This window comes from Trichechus manatus, unplaced genomic scaffold (genome assembly GCF_000243295.1).
Source record: "Trichechus manatus latirostris isolate Lorelei unplaced genomic scaffold, TriManLat1.0 scaffold00082, whole genome shotgun sequence".
Classification (NCBI taxonomy): Eukaryota; Metazoa; Chordata; class Mammalia; order Sirenia; family Trichechidae; genus Trichechus; species Trichechus manatus.
In genome coordinates, this window is record NW_004444018.1 from 9,224,272 (window position 1) to 9,237,277 (window position 13,006).

At 45.1% G+C, this 13,006-nt stretch overlaps 1 protein-coding gene across 3 annotated transcripts in view; it reads left to right on the plus strand.

Annotated features, from left to right (window-relative positions):
- Window positions 1-13,006, plus strand: part of AOPEP (aminopeptidase O (putative)) — a 473,908-nt gene that overhangs the window by 116,142 nt on the left and 344,760 nt on the right. The gene's annotated exons all lie outside the window — the stretch shown is intronic.

Here is a 13,006-nt window from a genome sequence, read left to right on the forward strand (position 1 = left end):
GGTACCAGGAAAATTCCTGGATCCCGTGCCATGAGTGCTTAGGGGCCAGGCTCTCTCCTGTTGAAACAACAGGCAGAATGAACTCATAGCTTTTGGCTTAGCCAGAATCTTCTTCCCATCAAACAGCTGTGCTGCTTGTCAGATGCAGAAGTAGCATTTGATCATCATTATGCCATGATTCCTCACCCTCTGAAAGATTACACTTAAGTATTTAGTTTTCTTTGAACTGTTCTCCACATAGTCCTACTGTCATGGATTGAATTGTGTCCCCCAAAAAATGTGGGTAGCAACTTGGCTAGGTCATGATTCCCAGTATTGTATGACTGTGTTATCTGGTGTGATTTCCTTATGTGTTATAAACTCTACCAGTATGATGAGATATTATGTGATCTCCTCATGTGTTATAAATTCTATCACTGTGATGAGGTTATACTGACGAGGTTGACAAGATCAGTGTCTTAATGCAATCTCTTTTGAGATATAAAAGAGAGAAGCGAGCAGAGACACATGGGAACCTCATACCACCAAGAAAGCAGTGCTGGGAGCAGAGCGTGTCCTTTGGACCTGAGGTTCCTGCACAGAGAAGCTCCCAGACCAAAGGAAGACTGATGACATGGACTTCCTCCAGAGCCTATGGAGAAAGCGTTCCCCTGGAGCTGATGCCCTGAATTTGGACTTGTAGCCTACTGGACTGTGAAGACAATAAATTTATCTCTGTTAAAACTATCCACTTGTGGTACTTCTGTTAGAGCAGCACTAGATGACTGAGACACCTACCTTCAGAAAACACTGCTGGGGCCATCTTTCAAGAGAGGTTGTCAGGCCTTTGAAAGGCCTTCCTGAAGCAGTCATCCCTCTACCTACATTTGTAATCTTCCCTCTCTCTTGATGTCATCAGAGGCCCCTAATCTCTTCCAGTTGTTGAGCCTGAGATGGCCAGTTGGCACTGCCTTTCCATTTTTTCATTGCAAAGAAAGACTTTTATTTCTTTTCCCCTCCCACTTACTTCTACAGAAGCATCATTACTACAAAGAACATATACTCCCTGGGTGAAAAAGAACCATAGAATTCATTGCCCAAAGTTGCCCAAGTTGGAGTATTCCTAAGCATGTATCTCATGCCTCAGACCCACTACACAAATGCTACTGGCTCTAGACTGTGCTATGTACGTATGTGGGCATGGAAGTATGTATATATTTAAGACTAGACTCCTTTTGGGGAGAACACCAACTCGGGAAACAGTCCTCAAGCAAAGCACATTGCATGAAAAGCTCTGCTCAGAGGGAACAGTGTCTCTGTGTGTTACAGCCCATATGTGGCTGGAAGGGAGGACATCTGAACCCTGTTGGCATGAAATGGGTGAGAAACTACCTTTTCTCTTTCCATGATAACCTGTTGCCATCTAGTTGATTCCGACTCATAGCGACCCTATAGGACAGAGTAGAACTGTGTCCCATAGTGTTTCCAAGGCTGTAATCTTTACAGAAGCAGACTGCCACATCTCTGTCCTTCAGAGTGGTTGGTTCGTCCAAACCGCCACCCTTTTGGTTAGCAGCCAAGTGCTTGCCCAGCGCACCAGTGGGTTCCTTCTTTTCTCTTAAAAAAAAAAACAAAAACCCAAACCTGTTGCCGTCAAGTCGATTCTGACTCATAGCGACCCTGTAAGACAGAGTAGAACTGCCCCATAGGGTTTCCAGGGAGCGGCTGGTGGATTCGAACTGCTGACCTTTTGGTTAGCAGACAAGCTCTTAACCACTGCACCACCAGGGCTCGAAGAGTATCCCAGCCACCTTTTCCTAAAAAGATATTTAAAAGCCACAGATGTAAGGAAACATTTCTTTTAAAAATGGATTACTTTTAAAAAGTGGATTATTTTGTGGGATTTGAGGATATAATGCAAAAATCTACCCCGGGTTAGCCCCGAATGGTGGTCAGAATAGAACCTGTGATGTGTCTTGGTTAATGAACCGTGCTGTTTCTAGAGGTGACTCCTCAGAAAGGCTAGACATTGTTCCAGGAGGACCGAATTCCCAATCTGCAGTCGTTGAACAAACCAAGTCTGCCCTTTACCTGCCTAGTTAGCTTGCTGAAAATAGCCATCTCCTCCTTTCTCACCCTAACATGGAAATCTTGGAATTGCATTTGAGGAGATGGCCAGTGTTGCTTGGGCCCCTGAGCCAAAGACTTGGGCTGGGCAAAGAGGAGGGGCTCCTCTCCGGGCGCTTCATTCCTGCAGCCCACCTTGCTGAGCTGTTGGAAACTGTGGTTGACAGGTCCTAGTTTTTGAGCTAGTCTTCTCTAAGAAGAGGACGTGAGCTAAGGTTAGTGCTTTTCTTTGGGAATGAGGTAGGCACAGTTTCTATCTTTTCTCATATACAATTTCTGAACATCCTCTTGGAAGCTGGTCATTGGGAAATGATGGATGGGCAAAGCTAGGAATTCATTCAGTAAATGCATATCAGCAGAGAGGTGTGGTGAATGCCAAAGCTGCTGCAGGTACAGGGAAACGTGAAGCCTTCAGCCTAATTCGGGGTTTTCTAAAATGGGATCCAATGAAGACTAGTTTTGTGGAATGTTAATAATCTGGGAAAAGGAACTGTGGGTTAATTAGTTTAGGAAATGAATGGATTAAACCAAGTTAAAAGGGGTTCTTTACTGGAGGTCTTCTGAGAAAGCTTTTAATATCCTTATTATCCTGATTTAATATTCTGGTGTATACTAACGACAGAGCTGGGATGTGCAGTATTCCCCCAACTGTTGTACCCAGGGGCATTTCACGGGACTGTTGTGGTCTCAAAAAAACCCACCTCCTCAAAACATGTTGTTGTTGCTAGATACCCTCGAGTTGGTTCCAACTCACAGTGACCCTGTGTACAACAGAACGAAACACTGCCCAGTCCTGTGCCATACTCACAATCGTTGCTATGTTTGAGCCCATTGTTGCAGCAGCTGTGTCAGTCCATCTCGTTGAGGGTCTTCCTCTTTTTCGCTGACCCTCTACTTTACCAGGCATGATGTCCTTCTCCAGGGACTGGTCCCTCCTGATAACATGTCCAAAGTACGTGAGACGAAGTCTCGCCGCCCTCACTTCTAAGGAGCATCTGGCTGTACTTCTTTCAAGACAGATTTGTTTGTTCTTCTGGCAGTCCATAGAATATTCAGTATTCTTCCCCAACACCACAATTCAAAGGTATCAATTCTTCTTCGGTCTTCCTTATTCATTGTCCAGCTTCTGCACACATATGAGGTGATTGAAAATACCATGGCTTGGGTCAGGCGCACCTTAGTCCTCAAAGTGACATCCTTGCCTTTTAACACCTTAAAGAGGACTTTTGCAATATCCAAACTCCCTGAGTGACCAAATTGCTGGGCTGAGGGCTGGGGGGACCATGGTCTCGGAGAACATCTAGCTCAATTGGCATAACATATGTTCTACATTCTACTTTGGTGAGTAGCATCTGGGGTCTTAGAAGCCTGTGAGTGGCCATCTGAGATACTCCACTGGTCTCACCCCTTCGGGAGCAAGGGAGAATGAAGAAAACTAAAGATACAAGGGAAAGATTAGCCCAGAGGACTAATGGACCACAACTATCATGGCCTCCATCAGACTGAGTCCAGTACAACTAGACGGTGTCTGGCTACCACCACTGACTGACAGAGATCACAATAGAGGGTCCCAGAGAGAGATGGAGAAAAATGTAGAACAAAATTCTAACTCACAAAAAAAACCAGACTTACTGGCCTGACACAGACTGGAGAAACCCCAAGAGTATGGCCCCTGGACACCCTTTTAGCTCAGTAATGAAGTCACTCCTGGGGTTCACCTTTCATCCAAAGGTTAGATAGTCCCATAAACCAAAACAAGACTAAAGGGGCACACCAGCCTAGGGACAAGGACTAGAAGGCAGGAGGGGACAGGAAAGCTGGTAATAGGGAACCCAAGGTTGAGAAGGGAGAGTGTTGACGTGTCGTGGGTTGTTAACAAATATCATAAAACAGTATGTGTACTGTTTAATGAGAAGCTGGTTCTGTAAGCCTTCATCTAAAGTACGATTTAAAAAAAAAAAGATGTTTTGCAGCAGATTTGCCGGATGCAGTATGTCGTTTGATTTCTTGACTACTGTTTCCATGGGTGTTGATTGTGGATCCAAGTAAAATGAAATTGTTGACAACTTAAATATTTTGTCCATTTGTCATGATGTTGCTTATTGGCCCTGTTGTGAGGATTTTTGTTTTCTTTATGTGACGTTATTTTGAACTTTTCCCAAACATGCATGTTTGGGAAAAGTTCTAAATAACAAGTGAGATGATTCTATTAAAAAATACCTTGTTGACTAAGTTATAGTAAACTTTTTGGTTATATCTATGTCTATGTTTACATCTACATATAATTGCTAAAAAAAACTGTGATAAAAAAAATTAAACATGAGGTAGTATTGCCTCCCTGACTGGGTTTTTTTTTTTTTTAATTTCTTTTTTTTTTTTATTGTTGTGCTTTAAGTGAAAGTTTACAATTCAAGTTAGTGTCTCATACAAAAATTTATACACATTGTTATGTGACCCTAATTGCTCGCCCTATACTGTACAGCACACTCCTCCTTTCCACCTCGTATTTCCCATGTCCATTCAACCAGCTCCTGACCCTCTCTGCCTTCTCATCTCACCTCTGGACAGGAGCTGCCCATTTAGTCTCATGTATCTACTTGAGCTAAGAAGCACACTCTTCATGGGTATCATTTTATGTCCCGTAGTCCCTGACTGGGTTATTTTTAGGTTTCATTTATTCATGTATTCATTCAAAAAATATTAATTGTATAACTTATCTATATCAGGTACTGTTCTGGGCAATGTTTGGGATCCCTTGAAGATTGCATTTTAGTGGATGGTGGCAAAAATAAATACATTAGGAAAAAAACCACCTTGGAGTCCATTGTAAAGCTGGCTGTGGAATTCAGCTTTCGCTTTGTGAGTGATGGCTGAGTACCTACCCTGCGTCAGGCCCTTGCAGGGGCCTCAGCTGAGAGCAGTGAGGAAGGTGGGCACATGTGCCACCCCTCAGGGAGATCACAGTTTTGTCCAGGAAGCCCTATATCTTTTTTCGTTACGTGCCTCTTTTTGAGCAATTTTATGTAGATGTAAACATAGACATAGATATAACCAAAAAACCAAACCTGTTGTCATCGAGTCGATTCTGGTCGTGGTGACTCCATGTGGTAGGACTACTCCATAGAGTTTTTTCTTGGCTTTTTCAGAAACAGATTGCCAGGCCTTTCTTCCTGGTGCTGCTGGGTGGTTTGAAATGCCAGCCTTTTGGTTAGCAGAAGAGTTGTATACGTTTAGACTTGTGTTAATATATTAGGTACACTATAAAACTCACACACGCACACAATGGAAAATTTCAAAGGATGAGAAAAAAACAGTTACAAAAGGAATTTCTAGAAGGAAGCTCTATCATTTTTTCACTGCACCCAGTGGCAGTGGGCTGGCTTGTGCCCTGGGCTTCTCAAGGTAGATCCCTGCATCCACCAGGACTATACCGGGGACTCTGATTCCACAGGTTTAGGGCAGGATCTGGGCATCTGTATAATGTTAATATGTCCTCCCAGGTGATTGTCCTGCAGGTGTTAGAGAGCTCTGTGTGTTTGTGGGAGATGTGTGGGGTGTCTCTGAACAGGAAAGAATCACCTGGGAAGCTTTTTCAGACTCCATACCCAGCCACCTTCTCTCAGGTGAGAACCTGACTTCAGAAAGAGGAGGAGGCATGCTAGTGGGTGGGTGGGGAGAGCTCCAGGATGATGCTCCCCTCTTGTCGATTACCCTTAGGGAAGCTGTGTTCCCACAGAGCTGCGTCCATAGACAGGCCAAACTCGCGGGCAAGTCCATGCACCTCCGCGGTCTCATCTCCTCTGTGGAAACTGCAGGGTTGGTTTAGAGGAGTCTACAGAGTGTCCTAGAGCCTCACATTCTCTGATTTAATTAGGTTCTAGTTTTTATTTTGAACAGAGGTGGGGGGTGGTTTAATTTCATTAGCAATTTAACATACACATATATTTTCTTTTTGATGTAAGAGCTAGTTAGATTACGAGGCTGGGATTTTCTTGCACTCTGGGCACCTAGGCAGAGTGGGCGTTTAAATTTGAGGCCCTGGAGCAGAAGTTGAAGAAGGGGCCTCTTTTCCCCTGAGTTAATTGCAAAATAAACAGATCTAAAGGGCAGGGCCCCTTCCTTTCATAATAGCCGCCTCTGCTCTGTGCACTATCAGTGCAAACCAGCATTTCCAAAGGCTGCGCAGGAGCCAGCTCCCTCCATGAGGGCTTCTCCCTCCAGCCAGGCAATGCACTGCCCAGACCCCTCCTTTCGTCCCCTCAGAGTTAGCATCACGTTGGTCTCCCCCTGCCTTGCTTGTTTTTAGCCTCCAGATACCTCCATTTGCAAGCTAATAAGTTGCACGTACATATGTTTGAACAGTTGTCAGGCTTGTCTGCAGTTCAAACTGTGCAGTTGGTTTAAAACAAACAACAACAGAGAACTCAGAGGGGGGGATGGATAAAGACATTTCAGTTGTGCCTGCAGGTGGTGTTGTTTTGACCTTGACAGTCAGTTTGAAACGACTTGTCAAGCACTTTTGTGTGCTTCTGGGTACACCCACCTGGAAGATATTATATCCCTGGAGCTTTCTGGGCCCCAGCAGGCCGGCACCAGGTCCCTGGATTTTGTTTTCATCCATGGAGGGTTAATGCATGCAGGGCAGGGCTTTACGGAGAGGGCCTCAGCTACAAATGCTGTTTTCATTTAATTCTGATTCCTTTTCTTCCTTGCACTTCCCCTCCCTCCAGACCCTTTCCCTCCTGGACTCCTCTCACTCCCTCTGGCTTCAAACCATTGCTTCCTGGCTTTGATATCTCCCTGCAGAGCTGCAAGTAATCAGGAGGCTGGCAGCCCCAGAGCTCAGCAGGGTGCACTGCCTGGTAGGGGCTCAGGACCCTGGCCCCAGGCCCCAGGCCGCTGCAGGAAATCGGCCCCAGGAAGCCTGCCCTGGCCTCCAGGACTCTCCGCCTGGGCCTGTTCTGGTGACCCCTCGGTGGGCAGCTCCCCTGCTGGCGGGTACCTCAGCTCTATGTGCTGTCTGGGGAGACCTCTTCCAGAACGATTCGGACTTTTTCTGTGTGCTCCAGGGTTGTTCTATTGCATCTGTCTGAGTTTTTTCTTTTTAAACTGGGCGTCTCTCCCCTGCCTTTCTCTGCCACATGCGCCAGTGCCAGGAAGTTGAGGTGAGGTGAGTGAACGGTCAAGTGGAAGGAGGGTACGGAATACAGCCTTGTGCCAACCAGTGTTTGGATATTTTCTTCTTATTTGAAACTGTAGATGATTACTCTCTATGCAGGGAACGCCTCCTCCTTGGCGCCCATGCGCAAGGCTTCAGATTATTGAAGGAAATCTGTACTGTATTTCTAAAGGCAGAGAGGAGGGAGAGGGGTCCTTGTTCTCAAGACCAAATGCACATCTTATTGTTCTCTAATATGAATCAATTCTGACTCATAGCAACCCCATGTGTGTCAGAGTAGAACTGTGCTCCACAGGGTTTTCAATGGCTGCCTTTTCAGAAGTAGATTGCTAGGCCTTTCTTCTGAGGCACCTCTGGGTAGACTTGAACCTCCAACCTTTTGGTTAGCAGTGAGTGTGTTCACCATTTGCACCACTCAGGGACTCCTTGTCTATAAAACCTCCAAAATCTAAAAGATCTAGATATTTCTCTCCAACTTGTACTACCACCAGAAATGTGCTCCTTCATCCAGTTGGCTCACAGGGGTTGCTGAAGGAGACTGTCTTGGCCTGGTCCCTAGATACCTAGCTGAGGATCTGAGAGGGAAGACCAGCGCTTGGCTACCCGTCCTTCCCAGCTCCAGGAAGGCCTTCCAGACCATGGCAGTCCATAACTTGTGCCCTCCATGGGATACAAGCTACTTATTCTTTCTACCTCCAGCCCTGTGAGGCACCTCTGTCTTGGGATCTTATTACTTTACTTTTTGTGCCCTTTTTGACTCTGACAGCACCCGCTAAGCCTTGCACAAGGTGATCTCAGTAAACAGTAAACAGGTGTTTGTTTTGATGTGATTTTTTATTACTATAGCTGGATTTGATCCTACACTGACGTTGTAGAGCAGGGAGAGGAGTATTTCTTGTTTTGATTTTGCATTCTCCTTTCTCTGCCTCACCGCCTAGATACCCTATTTACTGGTATAGCCAGATAAACAAAGAAGCCTGGCAGTGACGACATTAGGACAGTGAGTGCAGTGTCAATCCAGATCTTTTAAAAGTGAGCTGAGAAGCTATCTTTTGTCCCTCACTTCCCCTCTTCCCCTGTAGACACTATCCTATGCATTATTTTTATCACCTCAGGCACTGATTTCTCTTCGTTGCTAGCTCTTGGCCACCTCGACTAGTCCAGTCTGGTGGGGCCATTCTGGTACTTTTCAGCCTTGCTAAGGTGTGGTGCACTTCTGTTGTTTGCCTGGCCCCATCCCCCTGCTGGAAGCAACATCCCTGTTGTTTCAGGAGTCCCTGGGAGGTGCAGATGGTTAATGCACTCAGCTGCTAACGGAAAGAAAGGTTGGAGACTCTAGTCCATCCATGGGCAACTGGGAAGATCTACTTCCCAAAAACCAGCCACTGAAAACCCTAATGGAGCACAGTTTTACTCTGACATACATGGGGTCACCATGAGGCAAGTTGACCTGATAGCAGCTGCTTTTTTGTTTCCGGAACTATGTCTCCTCCTATTCCGATCACATGGTTTCAGGGGCTGCACGTTGCAGATGGATGCATGATCACAGTTAGGCCCGAGTTTTCTTGAGATTTTCTTGTTGCAGTGAAGAGTAGAGGAGGCTGAGAAGTATGTGATGTGAGACCATGCTTCCTACCACCAGGAGGAACGTTATCTTGGAGAATCTCAGAGAAGCAGAGATGAGTCAGAAATGGCCTTCACCATGTGCCCCTGCCCTTCCTCTGTGTCTGTGAGCCTTCAAACAAGGGCTCTATTTGGTTCGAACTGGTTGAATTGGGTTTCTGTCCTTTACAACCCAGAGCCCTGCCTAATTTTCAAAGGATACTGTGCTTCTTTTTGGCCTTTATAAATAAAAACATTGATCAGATATTGTTAATTGCTGTCAAGTCAATTCTGACTCATGGTGGCCCCAAGAGCACAGAGTAGAGCCGCTCCATAGGGTTTTCAAGGATGGGATCTTTTGGAAGCAGATCACCAGGCCTGTCTTCCAAGGTGCCACTAGGTAGGTTCACACCACCAACTTTTCAGTAGTAGTTGAGCACTTAACCATTTGCACCACCCAAAAACCAAAAAACCGAACCCACTACCCGATTCTGACTCATAGTAACCCCATAGTGCCTCCAAGGCTGTAAATCTTTACAGAAGCGGACTGCCACATCTTTCGACCACAGAGCAGCTGTTGAGTTTGAACTGCTGACCTTTCAGTTAGCAGCCGAACGATTTAATCACTGTGCCACCAGGGCTAATTATATATTAGGTTTGGAAGAGTGAGTTGGTGGCTTCCAGTAAACCTTACAATGCCTGGATCCTTTCCCTTCCAGCCGTCAGTTTTGAATGATAACCACCTTACTTTAAACTAGCTCTTTACAGCTTTTGAAGTGTTCTCCCATGCATATTATCTCATGTGATCCTCACAAACCAGGTCCCCACCCTTCCATGACCCCACTGTCACAGCTCCCACGGCTTCCTTCTAGACTAGCCCCGTCCTGAGGCTCACCAGCCTATCGCTGAGAACTGGAGTCCCTGCTGCTCAGCGAGGCCTCTGCCCTGCCCCTCCTGTGATTTTCCACCCAGCAGGCAGTGCCAGCTCTGCTTTCTGCTCAGCCGAGTAGTTTATCTTGCGGGGTGATGAGTCCCAGCAGGTGCTGACAGCCCAGATCAGGGCCTGGGTTTCCTGGACTCTTGGCCTCCAAGGCCGAGGGCAAGTGGATCCTAGTGATTGGTTGTTTGCTTGAGCTGAGCCATAGAAACCTATAGACCCACGCCCAGGTTGTGAGCAAAGCAAGGGCAAGCCCCAGGTAAGCAGTGCATTTAGTATCTTCTCTGTTATTTTATTTCTCCTTGGTTAGCCTTTGAACCACCGTGCTGTTATTGCACTTTCTTCAGAGACCCCGGTTCTTCCTCCACGCCTTGGGATGCAGTGTGAGATCATGGAAAGAGAGCACCGACTTTGAAGTCAGAAGACTAGGTTCAGATCTTAGCTTTACTGTTGACTGCTGTGAAATCCAGCACAATTACTTACCCTGTCTGAGCAGCCTCCATTTTCTTGCTCATAAAAAGCCATACAACTACTTATCTCCGGGACTCTTGTGAGGATTGGATAAGGCCACAAGTAAGGAGCCCGGCACTTGTTGTGTGCCATCAAATCAATTCCGACTCATAGTGACACTATAGGACAGAGTAGAACTACCCCATAGGGTTTCCAAGGATGTAATCTTTACCGGAGCAGATCACTAGGTCTTTTCTCCTGCAGAGCAGCGGGCAGGTTCAAACTGCCGACCTTTCAGTTTGCAGCCAAGCTCTTAACCATTGCTCCACCGGGACTCCTTCTGGTACTTATTAGACCCTCAATAAGTATTGGTTCCTTGTGCCAGTAAGCTTAGAGAAATTTGGTAGTTTTGTGGGTTAAAAAAACACGTATGATCTGTTACTTATTAGTGTGTATCACAAACTTTAAGGTCTCTAAAAACCACCAGTTGCCATCAAGTTGACTTGGACTCGTGTTAAAGTAGAACTGTGCTCCACAGGATTTTCAGTGGCTAAGTTTTCAGAAGTATATTGCCAGGCCTTTCTTCCGAGGTGCCTCTGGGTGGACTTGAACCACTAACCTTTTGGTTAGCAGCAAGTACATTAACCATTTGCACTACCCAGGGACTTCTTAAGGTCCCTACCAATCCCAAATGCCCATAATTCTGTGAAAGAATAACCCCAGGGAGGAAATAAAAATAGATGTGATGAGTTCAGAGAGCCATTGAGTCCAGGTTACTCAGATTGTACAAATAGAATTTCTCAGTTCATTAAAGGAGCATTTTAGAGTAGTATCTACATTTTTTTTAGGTCTTCCTTCAGGGCTGTAGCTTGCACTTTAATAGTTTAAATATACATATTACCCTTTCCTCCCTCAAAAAAAAAAAAAAAGGTAAAGAGGCAATAGAATAAAGCCACTGGACACTTTATGGTCTAGTCAAAGTGCATTTCTTAGTTCCTTTCCCACAACAAATAACAAATAAAAAGAAATCCTGTGTCGTATCTTCTGGGGACTTGGGATCCCTCCTGGATTCAGCCAGACTATCTGAGCCTATCTTTGTGCCTGGATCCCAGCCACTCTGGGTTCTAGTTCCACCAGTTAGACAAAGCCCTGTGTCCTTGACCTCTTTTTCCTTCACTTTTGGATCAGAGATTGAGCCCTGTCAGCTCCCGAAGCAGCTGTCTCTACTCTGTTCTCAGTATTATCAGAACCACTATCCAACCTGAGCTTGAAAGGACCACGTAATGGAAACTTCTGAAAGAGCCCTGTGTCACCACACCCGCTGCAGGCGGCTCCAGGACTAGCCTGCGCCATCAGCTGTGGGCTGCTTTTCCTTTGAATCCCAGCCTCTCTTCACCAGCCACCTCTCCCAGAAGCAAATGCAACATTTTTAAATAGTGCCTGTCTGGCTGGCTGGCTTGAGATAATCCTGGTAGGCCAGAATGGGAATGGCTCAAGTCATTTTTGCAGAAGGAATTTTAATTTTGCAAAAGAATCAACCTTAAAAGACCTTTGGGAGCCATGGAAGTGTACATGTAGAAATTGATGAAATGTTCTGTATTTTGTGGTGTGTATATCACAAAAAAAAAAAAAAAAAGAAACCGTTGCCATTGAGTCGATTCCAACTCATAGCGACCCTAAAGGACAGATAGAACTGCCCCATACATAGAGTTTCCAAGGAGCCCCTGGTGGATTTGAACTGCTGACCTTTTGGTTAGCAGCCATGGCACTTAACCATTACCCCACCAGGGTTTCCACGTGTGTATCACTATAATAATAATAATAAGTCACTGATATGATAATACAAAAAAAAAAAAACCCAAAAGGTCAGTGCAGACTACTTGTTAAAATAGGCCTCATAAATCTTTAGTCAGCACTTACTGAGAACTTATCAAGTTCAAGATATATGAACTTGAGGACAATAAAGCTCTACTCTTTAAAAAAAAAAAAAGCCTGGTGGTAGGGGAAGCCTTTTAAGTTTCTTTAGTGCAATGTTTTTTTCCTGTTTTTATTCCCCGCCTTTGTCCCCTCTACCTCATTCCTTCCATTCCTTAGGTACTTTTTTTATTTTTTGTGTAAGCAACTGTGTTTGTTTCTACAGATGCAAGCCAATAAAACCATATTGATTATTAAAGTTATTAACCTATACAGTCTTTTTTTTCCTTTTTAAAGTTAAAAACTGCTTTTTTTTTTTTTATTCCTTATTCCACTCCCACAATTTACAGGAGCCCTCCTGGTGCAGTGGTTAAGCATTAGCTGCTAACCAGAAGGTTGGCAGTTCGAATCTACCAGCCGCTCCTTAGAAACCCTATGGGACAGTTCTACTCTGTCCTATAGGGTTGCTGTGAGTCAGAATCGATTAAATGGCAACAGGTTTGAGTTCTTTTGTTTTTTGTTTTTTTAATACCTGATGTAATGAAAGCAAGAAGGCAAAGCTACAACGATTAAAAACCTCAGGAAGGTACATCTAATTGCAACTACATTGCATTAATCAATAGCTGCACTTTTTGCGAACTGTAGCTATGACCATCCTGAACAAGAAAGGTTTCCTGTTTAAGCTGCAGCAGCTTTTTTGATCATGGATCATGGTTCCCTCTGTGGCAGATTTTTACAGTTCCTCTAACGCATTTAGGGCAGCTGTCTCAAAGTAGGAAACCCTGGTGGCATAGTGGTTAAGAGTTTGGCTGCTAACT